Genomic DNA, 17,081 nt, shown 5'->3' on the forward strand with positions numbered 1-17,081 from the left:
AAGAAGAAGAAGAAGAAGAAGAAGAAGAAGAAGAAGAAGAAGAAGAAGAAATCGTCGATGGGGAAAGCAAAGTGATGGATTCCACGCCTGAAAGAAGGTAGGTGCTGATGGAGGAAAGAGCATCACAGGAGACTGGCCCTGGTGAGCTGTGAGCACAGCAGTGGACGCCTGGGGCAGGGCATTTTCAGCCCCGGCAAGGACAGTGGTCTTCTTGCTGAAAGCAGTGGGGAGACACAGGAGGAACTGTAAGCAGGAACATACCCCGAGGTCATGGTCACACATTTGGGGGGTCATCTTGGTCATCTTGGGTCATCTTAGAGGGCAAGAAGGCAGAGGCAGGGAGAGGACTCAGATATGGTACGAGTAGATCAGGCGAGAGATGATGGTCTGGGACGAGGAGTGGGGAGGAGGGTGGAACTGAGAATATTTAAAAGACCCACAGCCCCACGTGATAGACTGAATCACTGGACACAGGGCTAAGGCAAGAGAGAAGACACTGCCCAGTTTTCAGGCTTTTTCCAGCTTAGTGACTATTGTTGTTAGATAAACTATTTTCTAAATACTTTTTATTAAGCAAACTTTTTTTTAAAAGATTTTATTCATTTATTTGACAGAGAGAGGCAGAGGAAGAGGGAGAAGCAGGCTCCCCACTGAGCAGGGAGCCCTACGCAGGACTCGATCCCAGGACCCTGAGATCATGACCTGAACCGAAAGCAGATGCTCAATGACTGAGCCACCCAGGCACCCCTTAAGCAAACCTTTTAATGAAGTATCAATGTGCACAAAAAAGTGAGCAAACCATGAGTGTAGAGCTTGATGCATCTTCACCAACGGAAGACCCCATGTGAGCAGCATTCAGAAATCATGAGGTAGAAGAGCCGGTGACCCACTGGAGCCGTCACTCTTCCCCCAGACATGGAGGGATTTTAAGGGCCATGATATGTCTTCAAAATGGCTAATTAGGCCTGCTTTCAATGTTATGTAAGCAGAGTTGTGCAGTAGGTACGATTTTATACCTGACACCTCTGACTCAACATCATGTTTGTGAGAAACATACATGTTTTTGTCTACCGCAACAGTTCACTCATTCTTATTACTATATAGTATACGGCAGGGGTCAAATTTATTTATCTACTGTCAATGGAAACTTTTACCATCTTCAGTTTGGGGCAACTGTGAATACGTGGTTAAAAACTACTCTTCTGTGGGGTGCCTGGGTGGCTCAGTGGGTTAAAGCCTCTGCTTTGGGCTCGGGTCATGGTCCTGGGGTACTGGGATCAAGCCCCGAGTCGGGCTCTCTGCTCAGCGGGGAGCCTGCTTCCTCCTCTCTCTCTGCCTGCCTCTCTGCCTACTTGTGATCTTTGCCTGTCAAATAAATACATAAAAATTAAAAAAAAAAAAAACCTACTCTTGTGCATGTATTTTGGTGAACGTAGGCATATGCTTCAGTGAGGAGAGGGAGCCCTGGATTATGGTGGAATTGCTGTTTTTTTGTTTTGTTTTGTTTTGTTTTTTTAGATTTTATTTATTTATTTGAGAGAGAGCGAGAGAGAGAATGAGAGGTGAGAGGTCAGAGGGAAAAACAGACTCTCCACTGAGCAGGGAGCCTGACATGGGGCTTGATCCTGGGACTCCAGGATCATGATCAGTCGCTTAACCAACTGAGCCACCCAGGAGCCCCTGATGGTGGAACCCCTCCTAATGTACTGCAAAACTAGTGTGATATAAAGACAAATCTATAGTTGGAAAAAATGAAGTGAAAGCAAGAGTCAAGAGACAAGCAAGTACATGCCCCACCCACCCAGGACTCTGACATCTCCCATTTCGACAAATCTCGAACTTCCATCTTGATGGCTACGTGGAGTGCAGGAATAGGAGATAAATCTTCAGGTCTGCCAAAGGTGGGAAGAACGATGAGATAGTCCTACTCAAAGTGGGGCTTGCAGATGGGTCTGTAAATTATCTGCCGCCAGTCCACGTTGAGATACATATAGAAATGAAGTGTTCAGAAATGTTTATAATAATTTTATAGTGCAGTGATGTCCAAGCGGCATTCCATTTTTCTAGTAACTAATTTTGATTGTATTTTATAAAAATATCTGGGATGCCTGGGTGGCTCAGCTGGTTAAACTGCTGCCTTCGGCTCAGGTCATGATCCCAGGATCCTGGGATCAAGTCCCACATCCGGCTCCTTGCTCAGCAGGGAACCCGCTTTTTTTCTCTCCCTCTACCTCTGCCTGCCACTCTGCCTGCTTGTGCTCACTCTCTATCTCTCTGTCAAATAAATAAATAAAATTAAAAAATATATATATCTGTTGGTGACCTACCGCAGATGTTTCTAAAGCACTGTGATAGGAAACCCATGCATAAAGCTATGACTGATCCTCAAAGCTAGACCCTCAACAAAGAGGTGAATTAGAAAAATTTTCTCATTTGTCTCAATGTGGCATGGAGTAAAGATGACAGGGGATGGTCTTACCGAAATTTGAAACCACAGTCTTGCTCTCAAGAATATGTGGCCCAAATTCATACTTCCGTCTTACTTGAAAACCCTCAAGCCAAGAATTAATTTTAGAGAGGTCCTGGGTTAAAAGCCCTCCCAGGCATCTAGAAGAAACAAATTCAAATGGTCTCTTAGAAGGAAGAAAACCTCCTTTAACTCACGCTTCAAAGAATTACAACAGATAAAGATGCACTGAATGTATGTTTGCAATCCAAAGTCACTAATACCGCGAGAAGGCAGAACCCAGTGAGTCAGCAGAAAGAGTAGATAACCAGAATCGGATCCACAAAGACTTCAGATATTAGAAGTATCCGCTGTAGAATACAAGATGTATTTATTTAATAAATGAAAAAAATAAAATGGCTCAAAAGTATAAGAATAAGGGACTCTCAGGAATGACCAGGCATTCTCAGAGTAAAAAACCTGATACTTAAAATTTAGAACTCCAAGAACATACACATCAGCTTTTGGCAATCTGGACTATTAGACATTCTAGGAGGCCTTTTTCCTACAAAACAGTTAGATCCAGCATAAAACGTAATTTTCTTGTGTTATGGGGCTTATAGGAAATCACTAAGAGACCAAGAAATTTTAAAAAGGAACGCACCATGAGGGGAAACAGGAACCACATGCAGAGAGCATGTATGAACATAGGTTCCCAATTACAGAGAAAATTAATGTACAGCAGTTGGCAATACAGATCAAAGGAGGGAAAAAATGGACTTTTCCACAAATGTGTGGAGACCATCGTTTATCTATATGGAAAATAATAAAACTGAAACTCCACTCCCCACCTAGAACCACAGCCTCAAGTATAGAGTGTTTCACGCATATAAGTTTCTCTCAAGGCTGTGGAAGGGGCGGGGGGGTGGTGGTTCACATAGTCACAGGTTTTTGTAAAATTTGGAAAGATATTTTGACCACATGGTTAAGATCTCCATTCCTTTCTATTCTAACTACCTGTCCACATTTCTCCTTGTGTAGATTGTCATGGCAGGGGCTGTGAGCATCGTTTTGGATCCGGCTAAAGGGAAGTTGATTTAGAGAATTGAATTTTGTTAGGTAATTTTACCTAGTTTGCAGTCACTCTTTTTGCACTTATGTTCCTGCTAGCTGCTGTCCCAGTAAAGAATGACTTTTAGATATACTTTTTTTTTGTTGTTAAAGATTTTATTTATTGGGATGCCTGGGTGGCTCAGTGGGCTAAGCCTCTGCCGTCGGCTCAGGTCATGATCTCAGGGTCCTGGGATCAAGTTCCGCATCGGGCTCTCTACTCAGCAGGGAGACTGTTTCCTCTCTCTCTGCTTGCCTCTTTGCCTACTTGTGATCTCTCTCTCTCTCTCTCTCTCTGTCAAATAAATAAATAAATAAAATATATATTTTTAAAGATTTTATTTATTTATTTGACAGACAGAGATCACAAGCAAGCAGAGAGGCAGGCAGAGAGAGGAAGGGAAGCTGCTGAGCAGAGAGCTCGATCCCAGGACACTGGGGTCATGACCTGAGCTAAAGGCAGAGACTTTAACCCACTGAGCCACCCAGGCACCCCTTTCAGATATACTTTTACTGTCTGCCACGTGGACCTAACCAGAGTCATGATACACAGGTATGGTTTAGATGTCATAGTACAGCCTGTCCTATGGCCCCTGGCACCAGAAATGTGTGACAGGTGGAAGGGTAACATGGTGTGAAATGTACAGAGCTAAAAGTCAGCATGTGGGAAATTCTCCCAATCACCAGATATCTTGAAATGTCAGAAATGCTTGAATTCATGCAGTATCTACAACTGCAGCTGTCTTTTGACAGGATCACTTGGGACGTAATTTAACTGATCCAGAATACCTAGATTTGAAGGGCACAAGTCTGTGGTATCACTACAGAGAACAAATGTATCTGCCAGTAATATCTCAAATTTCGTGATTCCCCATCTGTTGAACCACATATTTAGTGTGTCTGATGTCTTATGCTCTGGCAGTCTGATGGGTCCAAACATCGAGCACACACAACTGTCACTGGTACCACGACAGGAACCAAAGAAACAAGTGTCCCCATGACAAATCTCCTCAACATGTTCATCTATAGAACTAGATATGTAGTATTAGTCTGAGTGAATTTGGTGATCCATTGTACTTATTTGGTTTTGGCATGCCTTAAATTCAGTTGATTTTAGGTTTTTCATAATGGTTGATTATGCCAAAATTTAAATGCGATAAGGAGAAGGTATTATAAGGAATATAAAAAACATAAAACTAAATAAAGAAAATGGGCTGTGTTTTGAAATGTCAAAAACTATTTTCTAGAACAATGGGAACCCAAGGTTCTGACAGTCCATGTCATGAAGACCAAAGAATTAAGATAGCCAAGAAAATATAGAGGATAAACATGATAATAAGAGAGAAAAAAACTATGGGAATTTGTATCCTGCCAAACAGGAAGTGAAGATGAAAAGGAAGATGAAAATAATAATAAAGAAAAATATAATTTATATGATCATACATGAAGGTCTGAGGCAGCTTCAATTTGGTAAATTCGATAGTTCTATTTTTAATTTTTTGAGGAACTTCCACACTGTTTTCCATTGTGGTCACACCAATTTACATTCCCATTACTAGTTCACAAGAGTTCGCTTTTCACCACATCCTCGACAACACTTGTTATTTCTTGTCTTTTTGATACTGGCCCTTCTGACAGGTGTGAGGTGACATCTCTTTGTGGTTCTGATTTGCATTTCCCTGACGGTCCATGACGTTGAGCCTCTTCATGTCCCTGTTAACCTCCTATTTGTTTTTCTTGGAAACATGTCTGTTCTGATCCTCTGCCCATTTTTAAATAGATTGGTTTTTTTAAAAAAATGTTTTTGCTATTGAGTTGTAGGAGCTATTTATATATTTTGGATTTTAACCCTTTATCAGATACCTGGTTTGCAACTATTTTCTCCCATTTGGTAGGTTGCCTTTTCATTTTACATATTTTGAAAATTAAACCCTACTCATGCCACAGACAAAATATCAATTTCTAAAATAAAGTTCCAAAGTTTTAGAAGAAAATACTGTGCTGGATTGCTTTCATTTGCTCCCTACCAGATCAATTTCCATTCTTAACTACACTCAAGACGCTGACCTAGGTGATGGCATCAACAAAATATGTGTGGCCTCTGTTTTCTGAGTGAGTTCGGTCAATAGGGAGACTGGGAAGTAGATCGAAAGGAAAAGGAAAATGAGGTACAGGGTTTTACAAGGATGTGATAAGGGCGAGGTTAGTGAGGCATTATTCTTCGACATGTGCCTCTCTCCCAATCTCTCTGGTCTTCCCTTCTGGAGCTCAGATGTGATGTAATCTATATTTTTTCACTCACTCTTCCATATCTTTTAATCTCTCTGTTATAGTTTCTGTTCATTTGTGTCTCTGTGCTGCATTTGAGAGAATTTCGAATGGATCTTCTAGATGTGTCTTCCAACACATTAATTACGTCTTCCCATTTGTGTGTCTAAGCTGCCATTAACCTGCCCATTGTGTTTTCTTTTTGTGTGTGTAATTGTAAAATTGGATATATACTGAAGGAAGGTCTGAAATATAAGAAACAATACTGTATTGTATACTTAAAATTCTACTAAAAAGGTAGATCTTACATTAAGTGTTCTCATTATGGGAAAGTAATGATAAATAATATGAGGGCAGGAGGAAACTTTTAGAGGTGCTAAATATGTTTGTGGCATAGACTGTGGTGGTGATTTCATGGGTATATATATGCCTCCAAACTCCTTAAGCCATATATATTAAATATGTTCAAGTGATTTTTTAGAACACAATGAGCTGAATGGTAATAAGCATGAATAATAATAATAATGAATAAATGTACCTATCAGAAATTTAAAAGTTAGGTTGTGGAATCCATATAGAACATTTAATTTGAAACTGTAGAGTGTTTGTGAGGAGCACACTAACTTTAATCTTTACTAATAAGAGCTTAAACACTATGTTCAGTACATGTGTATCTGCGGGGCTTACAGTGAGAAAAGCAAACACTGAGGGGACATGAAGGGCAGATGAAATTAGCCTGGGGACCATTTGCCAAGACAACAGGGTAATGGAACATTATGGACCAAACACAAACCCTCATGCACAAATCACAAAGATGCACAAATACAAAGCAAACTGCTACTAAATGGAATTCAGCAAAATATAAAAAAGAGAATACAGGATGACAAAGTTGGGTTCACTCTAGGACTAAGAATACTTGAACATTAGAAAAGCGCTTCATTATATTAACAACTAAAGAAGAAAAATTAAAGAATCATTTCAAAAGATATAGGAAATTTGGCATCTGCTTAGGGCAAACCAAATGAAAATTGAAAGGGACTCCCTTGGGGACCTGAGTGGCTCAGTCGGTTAAGCGTCTGCCTTGAACTCAGGTCGTGATCCCATGGTCCTGGGATGGAGTCTGCTTCTCCCTCTCCCTTTGCCTGCTGCTCTGCCTGCTTGTGCATACTCTGTCTAATAAGTAAGTCTTCAAAAAAGAAAGAAAAGGATTACCTTAATATGATGAAGGTAGTTACAAAAATTTCTACAGAAACATTATTCATATTTGTGGAACATTAAAAACGTTCCACTCCAGATGAACGAGCCAGATGCCCTCCATCACCACTTTTCTTTAACACTATATTAAAGGTCCTGGTCAGTAAAATAAGACCAGAAAAAACTGAAGTAAATATATAAGGATTGGTAAGGAACAAACTGAATCCTTATGTGGCAGTTAATTTTCAGCATATTGAAGATAGTATATTGTCCCTTGGCTTTCATTGTTACCATTGAGAAGTCAACTACCACCTTAACTGCTACTTATTTGAAGGTAATCTGTATTTTTTCCCGTTACTCTTTTAAGACTTTTGCTTTATTTTTGATGTTCTTCAGTTTAACTATAACACTTTTTTTCAGCATAAAAATCTAACTTTTGTAACTCACCTATTCTTCTTCTAAAGTTTGTGTATTTCACAAGTGATTTGACTACCTGCATGGAAAACAGGGTAAAATATAAAATGATACTACTTGAAGAAGCACAACAACACAAGAACAAAATGGGCTCTGTAGGAATAAGTTAAAATAAAATGTGAGGCTATATATGGCTAAAATTATAAAATAATGTTCCTAATTTACAGCCTCTAGGAAGTGGTAGAATCATAATTCAAACCTAGACAGAATGCTCTTAGCATCTAACCACTACGCTATCTTGCCTTGAGCCACAGAAGGGAAAACAACAGCGTCTCATACCAGATGAAAATATTGCAGTGAAAATTAAAATAAGATATCCTTTCATACTTACTAGATTGCAAAAGTTAAAAGTCTAACAATAGCAAGTATTGGTGAGGCTATACATTACAAGAGCTCTTTTTTTTTTTTTTTTTAAGATTTTATTTATTTATTTGACAGAGAGAGAGAGAAAGAGAGGGAACACAAGCAGGGGGAGTGAAAGAGGGAGAAGCCGGCTTCCCGCTGAGCAGGGAGCCCATTGCAGGGCTCGATTCCAAGACCCCAGGATCATGATCCGAGCGGAAGGCAGAGGCTTAACGACCGAGCCACCCACTTGCCCCACATTACAGGACTCCTTATACATTATTGCTGGAATATAAATTGTTGCTGGAATATAAATTGTTACAACCATCTGGAAAGCACTATTTCAAAATCTGGCAAAGTTGAAGCAATATAGTAATATTGCCTGTAGCTATACACCATAGAGACATGCCCACAGGGTGCAGAAGGCGATATGTACAAGAATGCTTATAGCAATATTGCTATTAATAGCAAATACAAAAATGAAAACCACCTTTAATAGAAAAATAATTAAATGATCTGGTTGTACAACTGAGCAAAGTTTCTTGTTGTTTAAACAGTTTCATTGAGGTTTAATTTAAATACCACAAATTTCATCACATATTAATGATTTTTAGTAAATCATTTACAGTTGCACAACATCATCACAATCCAATTGTAGAATGTTTCCATTAGCATAAAAAGATTCCTCGTGCCCATTTGCCGTTAACCTTACCTTCCTCTGCCCCAGCCCAAGCAGCCACTAATTTACTAGGTATCTACATGTTTCTGTATTTATACTTGTCTTTTCTGGACACTTAATATAAATGACATTTTAAAGTTTGGTCTTTTGTATCTGGCTTCGTTCACTTAGTGTATCATGGTTTTGAAATTCACCCATGTTATAGCAGATATAGTTCTTTATTTTTTTTGTTTATTTTATTTTATTTTATTTTATTTATTTGACAGAAAGAGACACAGCAAGAGAGGAAACACAAGCAGAGAGACGGGGAGAAGCAGGCTTCCCGCTGAGCAGAGAGGCCAATGCGGGGCTTGATCCCAGGACCCTGAGATCAGGACCCAAGCCAAAGGCAGACGCTTAATGACTGAGCCACCCAGGCACCCCAATGGTTAGTTCTTTCTTATTGTTAAAGTATTGCCTTAATGTATAGAGAGACCCAGTCACTTTTTTGACTATTATTAATAACGTTCCTTGAACATCCCATATAAGCCTTTGTATGGATGTGTGTTTTTATTTCTTTTGGGTACATGCCTAGGTGTGGAATTGCTTGAGAGCAAAGGTTCTAACTTTGTGCCCAGGACCTCTCTAGCAGTCTGATGAGAGCTATATGAGCCTCTTCCCAAGGATAATGTTTAAAAATTTTTAATGCCTTTAAATAAAATATATAGGAATACAAAGAAACAAATTGTACTGAAAAATGTTTATTATCAGCATACTAAAAATGTCATGGGGATATATGTGTTTTTATTAACTCATTAGGGTAGCAAGGTAAACAACTATCAGCAACAAAGTAGCTCATGAGATTAATCTATAATTCAAGATCTCTCTCTGTATTCACGATAATGTGATATGGAAATATCTATGACTTCTATTGGTGATAAAGTCACATATTACTTTGTTGGTTGTCTACTTTATAATTAAAGAAAATGCCAAATTTCAGTTAAAGTTCAGCAAAATTTCTCTTTCATAGATTTCTCCCACCCCCTGGCTGGGTTCTCAGTCTATTAAGAGCTTGAAATATAATATTATACTGCAGTGAAAATGAATGAAGGAAAGCTACTCATCTCAACATGAATGAATTAAAAGGTTTAAGGTTTAAGTTAAAAAGCAAGTTGCAGACGAAAACATACAGTATTATACAGTATTAAACTATTTATGTAAAGCTTATTTAACTCCTAAATAATACTATTTGTTGTTCAGGCATTCATACATATATGGTAAAGTATGAAACAATGGATGGTAATGGTAAACAACAAATTCAGAATGCTAATTACCTCTAGGAAGGAGGAGAGGGATTTGTCCAAGAAGACAGTAAAGGAGTTTCAACCTTACTTGTAATGATACATTTCTTAGGCTAATAGGTACACAGGCATTGGTTGTATTATTCTATATGTTATTTAAAATGTGTGTGTGTGTGTGAGAGAGAGAGAGAGAGAGTTTTAAGTAGGTTCTACGTCCAGCGTGGAGCCCAATGCAGGGCTTGAACTCATGATTCTGAGATCAAGACCTGAGCTGAGATCAAGAGTCAGACGCTTAACCAACTGAGCTTCCCAGGCACCCCTCATGTATTTATATTTTATGTTTCTTATGTATTTCCATATGTATGAAATATCTCATAAAACATTTTTAAAAGAGTGAATTAACCCTACTGAAAACAGTAAAAAACATTATAGCCTCTACTTAACTATCAATTACAATATTAAAATATTCATGCCCCAAATTGGACTAAAATACTTAAAATGGTTGTACTCAAATTTGTGAAAGTAAAAAATGGGCAGTGAGGATATAATAATGTATCTTCTTACCCATCATTACCAGTTGAGAATTTGTCTAATTTTTGAAACGAACTGGAAAATTTTAGAGATGTTTAATATTCATTCTCTTCCTATTTTCTTTTACTTTTCAATTATTTGAGCTCTCCGGACTTTCTCCAGACATCTTTTCCAGATAACTTTTAAATTTCATTACATGTTATTTGCAGATTGGAGTTGACAGACTCTTGGTTCTAAGCAATGGAGACCCCCCCAAGTCAAATCATTTTAACCCAATAAACCTATTTATGTTCAAGGGGGACCTGGGTGGCTCAGTCAATTAAGCAAATGACTTCAGCTCAGGTCATGATCCCAGGGTCCTGGTACCAAGTCCCACATCGGGCTCCTTGCTCAGCGGGAAGCCTACTTTGCTCCTTCTCCTTCTGCCGTATCCCCCACTTGAGCTCTCTGTCAAATAAATATATAAAATCTTTTAAAGAGAGAGAGAGATGATTGAAATGTTCAAGGGAAGTTCTAGTTTCAGGCACAGCCTAAATAATGTTGCCAGAACTCCACTCACTCCTCTCCATTTCTCAGTTCTGTCTGCCCCTGCAGCGGTATCACTCTCCGGCAGGCCCTCTCAACATGGTAGCCCCTCGCAAGCCCGGACATACTTTATCATTACTGGACCGAGTCTCATTGCTTTGGCTGACAGTTGTGTGCCGATCCCTGCACAGTCGCTGAATGCTGATTGGCCCCATCACGGGCATGTTTCCTAGAGCCTAGGGTGACTAGTGTAGACCCACCAAAACCACACAGACTGTGACAGAGGAGGGGGTGGGGCCCCGAAAGAAAATATATTAAAAGACACGAAAGGATATGCTAACCAGGACAAACAATAAATGTCCACTACATCATCTGAGGATTGAAACGTCCTCCCATTGTCTAGCAGTGGAGGTTCATGCCGGTGTCATGTCGTTCTTAGTTAAGTGCAGGATGTCAGACACGTCGGCATGGGTTCTTCGGCTGAATGATGCGTGCTGATCAGGACTGGCTTTCAGAACTAGCATTCATGGCAAGAGAAATTTCAACTTGGTCAAGAAAAGTCTGGACGATTGTAAAAGAGAGGCCAGGACTCCCATGTTCTGTAAAATTTAATAATATTAATGGTGTTTCCTATTTGGATCCTCCATTTGCTTACTTCCATGATAAAGTCCTACATGAATACTATATAATTCTGTAAATCTTTCCAGTAAAGTTAAATAAAAAAGAAGGATGTGTTTAATACCAATGGATTCAATGCTGTGTGCTGACATAATGGGAAAATTATTCAGGAACATTTCATTTTGGAGGAAATACTGCCCACATTGACAATGCCTCAACATACCTGGGCTTATAAAAAAACAAACAGACAAACTATAATCCATACTTTCTGAGCACATGAGTTTGTTGGCAACAACAACGAAAAAGTTATCTTGGGATTCAACAGCTATTAGGGCTCAAAGAGTTTTCTGTAACAGAAAAGGACACAATGGCATATGATATTTACCCATTCTTCGCACAATAGTCAAGGAAATTTCCTGAGGGGTTCTCTATTTATGAACATTCTTCCTATCAAAAGAGGTAGCCAGAATTTTTTTTAAGATTGATTTATTTTTAGAGAGAGAAAAAGAGACAGTTGGGGGAGGGGCAGATGGAGAGAATTTTTCAAGCAGACTCCCCACTGATTACAGAGCCCAGTGCAAGGCTTGATCTCAGGACCTACAAGATCATGACCTGAGCCGAAATTAAGAATCAGGCACTTAATCCACCAAAACACCCAGGCGCTCCCGGTAACCAGAATTTTGCTTATAAGAGACCAAACTGAGGGAGAAGAAAAAATATGATTTACTACTGTATGTCAGGCACTCATGCTAAGTACTAGGAATATATGAGTGAAGAGAGGAGCTTATAGTTTAATGGAGGAAACCTACAGACAAGTAGTTATAATAATGATCAATATTTTGATGAAATGAGTAACGTGCATTGTGATACGTAGAATAAGGGTCAGCAAGAAAAAGAATGAAATGGGATGGTAAAGGTACTGGGAAGGCTTTGATGGGGAATAAATGTCTTACTGGAGACTTGGGCTAAGTCTTAAGGACAAATAGGAATTACCCCTATGCAAAGGGTAGGGCGGGAATGGGAAGAGAAACTCAGGGTCAACAGAGAAATCAGCAAATACGGCGCGTTTGGTGAACTAAAAACAGGCTTTAGTAAAGGAGGTACATAACTGAAGACATAGGCTCTTCCTGGTAAGCCCTGAGAAGGGTACCTACTAAAATGTAACTGTCAAGTACCCATTGAGATTCTATTCATGTAACTGCAATTAATTTTGACAAAGAAAGAGAGAGAGAGAGCACAGGTAGAGGGAAAGGGAGAAGCAGGCTCCCTGCCGAGGAGGGAGACTGATGAGGGGCCTGATCCCAGAACTCTAGGGATTATGACCGGAGCCAAAAGCAGATGTTTAACCGACTGAGCCACTCAGGCACCCCAGACTCATTTCTGCTGTTGTGTCACAAAAGCAGCTACAGACAATACATGAGCACAGGGACACGGCTTATGTCCTAGTAGAACGTGATTCACAGACAGGGGCCACTTCACCAAGGTTTCTAGTAAGTGAAAGAGCTTTGGATCCCCCAAATAGTGGTCCTTCCTAGCCTCCCTAAGCCCCACAAAAAAGCCCTGAACTTTTAATATCTGCCTGGATACACTTGCCTCTCACTTTTCTCTCACACTGTCACCCACCAGAGGCCATCTGAGATCTTGGTCTGTTTAGAAAATGGTGCTCAACAGAGAAGGGAAACCCTGCGCCTCTCCTTTCAGTGCATCCTGCGCTCTGGAGAGGCGGGAGGCACAAATTCTATACAGAGAATGGCTTCTCTTGTCCCAGGGTAAGCACCTTACAAATTTCCGACTTCTTCCCCCTCCTCGGCAGCCTGCCTGGGCCTGGCACCTAAGTGCTCCCGGAATGGATTTTGGCTGCGTGCAGGTTACAGGGAACACCACATTCTGAATCTGATTTTATTTTCCTCCCTTCATAGCCTCCCGCAAATAGAGTAAATCACAGTTAGCGTGCAAGCCTAAACATAAAAGCCTATTAAACCCATTACATAGCTGAAATATAGCACTCTTCCACCGCTAGAAGTTCTGTCATGTTTAGTAAAAGTGAGGCTCTTGGACCATGAAACTCACACTGAAAGGCATAAAAATATTTAAGAAGTAGGAACTCCAAGCCTTTGGGGGAAGGGAGAAAAAGAATGAAACCGGCTACCTTTAATAATTTATTTCTCTCTTTCTTTATCCTCTTTTGAATTTGAGAAAATCCTTAAGGCTTAGAAGGGACTTGTGCATGCCAAACAATTTATCTCTATGAATTCCTTTTTTGTGCACTTCACATGTCACAGACATACAATAATGCCACCATTACTTGCCAGTTGCATGAACTTTGATCTCAAATGGGTCATGGGTCGGTAGCAAACAAAGCACTAAATGTGAAATGATAAGCAACTTCCATGCCTATGATATTACGAGATTTTATTTTTCACACAGTGGGCACAATGGCGCATTTCTGTTTTTATTTTTCAGTTAATGACTATACTGTGGATACTGCTAGAAGTTGGGGACAGGTCTAACAATTTCCTTGAAAACTTCTCAGCATTACACAATCCAGTATAAGATATCTTATTTCCTAACCATTTAATGGACATTTCATCATTCATGAATATTAGAGGATGTTATAAAAGAAAGGCCATTGACACAATTTGCCTTATAATTGAAAATCTCACATTTTAAGAGTTATGACATTGGGTTTTTTGAAGTTTTTATTTCAGTTCTAGTTAGTTAACATACAGTGTAATATCAGTTTAAGGGGGGCAATATAATGATCCCACACCCATACATCACCCGGGGCCCATCACAGCAGGTGCACTCCTAAATGCCCTCCCCTATTTCACCCATCCCTCCATACTCTCCAGAGTTAAAAGTCTGATTCTTGAGGAAAGCCTGGGTAACATCTGCCTTCGGCTCAGGTCATGATCCCAGGATCCTAGGATGGAGGCCTCCGTTGGGCTCCCTGCTCTGGGGGGAATCTGCTTCTCCCTCTGTCCTTACCTGGGCTTGTGCTCATGCTCTCTCTCAAATAAATAAATAAAATCTCAAAAGCAAAACAACAACAAAAGGAGTCTGTTTCTTGGTTTCCCTCCCTCTCTCTCTCTCTTTTAAAACTGATCGATGGTAAGACCCGGTTTCACAAAGCCGTTACTGAAGCTGTGGGTATTTATGTGCGAAGCTGTAATAATTTTAAAACCTTCAATTAGCAGAAATCTCTATCATTGATGTAAGTCATACAAGAAGTGTTAAATAGCACACATTTTATATTAAAATGTGAGGCAGGGTATTTATAGCAAGACCACTATTGTAGCTTCAATATTAAGATATGGAAATGAACTTGGACCTATGACCAAAAGTGGTCAGGTTCAGCTGGGTGTGCTGAGTAACTGAGTGTTACGAATGGTCATGACATCGTTTCAGAGTATAACCAACTATCTCTATGCAAACTCCCCATCTTTTTGCTCGTCCTCTGTGGTCCTGGATTATTTTAGAAGGTTTGTGAGTTTTGTCTTATGAGAACCCACAAACCTAAGAATCCAATAATATAGCTCTGATTCAATTTAATTAAGTGTACTAACTCTGAGTTATATGCTCATTTTAAAGAAATGGCAGTTATGATTATTTCTAAAATATTATTTTAGTACTTTATGAATTATATAGATGGTAGTTTGGCCAACCTGAAGCCTTTAAAATTATCACCATCATTATTATTTTGTACTAGTAGGTTAAACGTGAACAGCCAATGTGTGCAACCATGTCCTCACAGTGATGAATTTTATAACTCTTCAAGTTAGGGTTCTCAGTTATTAGATTTTGTTAATCACTTTTCTCTTATTAAAGTCTTTTTAATAAGACTCACAAAATTATTAATGACATCGCTCCTCTTTTATAGTTAAACTCCTACTCCAATTCACCAAACTACTGCGTGCAAGATGGGTTGACAACTTCTAAAATTCTTGTGATTATTCTAGATAGGCTTTATCGGAAGCATTTTTGAAATACTGATGATCACAAAAATGTCCTCCCATTTTACACCAGTTCCTAACTTCATGTAAGGTACATACAACGTAAACCACTAGCCTCTTGCCTTTTCAGTAAAGGTAGAATTCACACCAAAGGGATTCAACCATTTATAACATTCTCTCTGTTCAGTAGGATTATTTTTACATCTTTAGGGCATTGTAGGTTAAGAAAGCTGGCACAAAAGATTACATTTTATGCTTTTATAATGCATAGCTCTCCGGAATTACACTGAAACACTTCGAGAGTTAAAACATCCCTATGTTTAAGGTTGGCTGTCGGATGTGTTATATGTAGCATAAGGATTGAGTATGAGGATTTTCTAACTCTACCTTCATGAAAATCAAGTCTAGCCACCCTGCTATATTTTGTAGGACCCTCTCCACTGGATAAGACATGGTTCTTCAAAGAGTTATTTAAAGTGGTTGAGAAAAGATTTTCTCACCAGTTGGGCAGTTGAGAAGCTCCACCTGAGGTGAGCTCAGAAACGCTTCCTGGTCAGAAGGCCCAGGGGGCCAGAAACCCCACAGGGAGGACAACACACTTCTCTGTGTAAGGGATCCGTGCTCTCTGACCTCAGCAGAACAGCTGATTCATACCCAGGGGGACAAGGCTGAGGAGTTACCTCAAGCAAGCTGCTTAGCTTGCTGATGCGAAAGCCTAACTTAAGTATGTCAACAAGCAACACTTTCTGAGTGCTCAGGAATGGGTTTCTACCACAGCCCTTCTGGCTGCCTCTGTTAATCATTGAACTCTCTCTTTTTCTGAATTTGAGAATGAGTCATGACTTTAACTCGTCCGGCCTCAATGGCCTGCCCTAGGATTTCCAGGTCAAAGGAAAAGGAAAAAAGAGGAAAATGACAACTGTCAACTGAAGAGAGGCCGTGACAAGGGTTTGTGTTGAAAAATAATGCCGACCTCAAGATGACCTTCAGGACAACAGCACTCCCTGCTCCTGGATAACTGAGCCTCGATGACAATACAACATCTAGAAGGAGAATGCAGCTTTCTTTTACTTAACACATTTTGAGTTTTGCTAATATTTAGTATGAATGGCTACTCTTGATGGGAAATCTGCTGTCCTGATCTATATAGAAAGCAACGGGTTCCCGGAAATTCAAAGGGAACATGTGTGACTGATTCTCCAAGAGAGAAAATCATATGTAAACATACAAAGGTTTTGAAGGCCCTGGCCTGGTGACTGCATCACCCGGTACTTACTGTTGATAAAACTGGGTATGATTTTGTTTTCTTCCTGGTTTTCATTTTATGACAGTCATTTTAGGCATCCAATTGTCAGTGTTCTTTAGAGATCCTGAAGCCAAAATGATGCCCCCCCCTTGACCAAATTAGATATAAACAAGGAAATCTGAACTTAGGAAAGAAGAAAATCACATTTCAAAGATTCAATAACCAGTATAATGTTCCTAATTATCCTGCCAGATGAAATTTTAAGACCTCAAATGAGAGCAGAATATGTCAAGTTAGGTCAATGTGGTTTTCTGGTCAAATATATTGTTTGACCTAATTACTAAATTTAAAAAATACATCCAAGATAAACTTTAGGAACTGAGGAAGCCCTGAGGTCACATCTCACCATCTACCA

Source organism: Mustela nigripes, chromosome 4 (genome assembly GCF_022355385.1).
Source record: "Mustela nigripes isolate SB6536 chromosome 4, MUSNIG.SB6536, whole genome shotgun sequence".
Taxonomy (NCBI): domain Eukaryota; kingdom Metazoa; phylum Chordata; class Mammalia; order Carnivora; family Mustelidae; genus Mustela; species Mustela nigripes.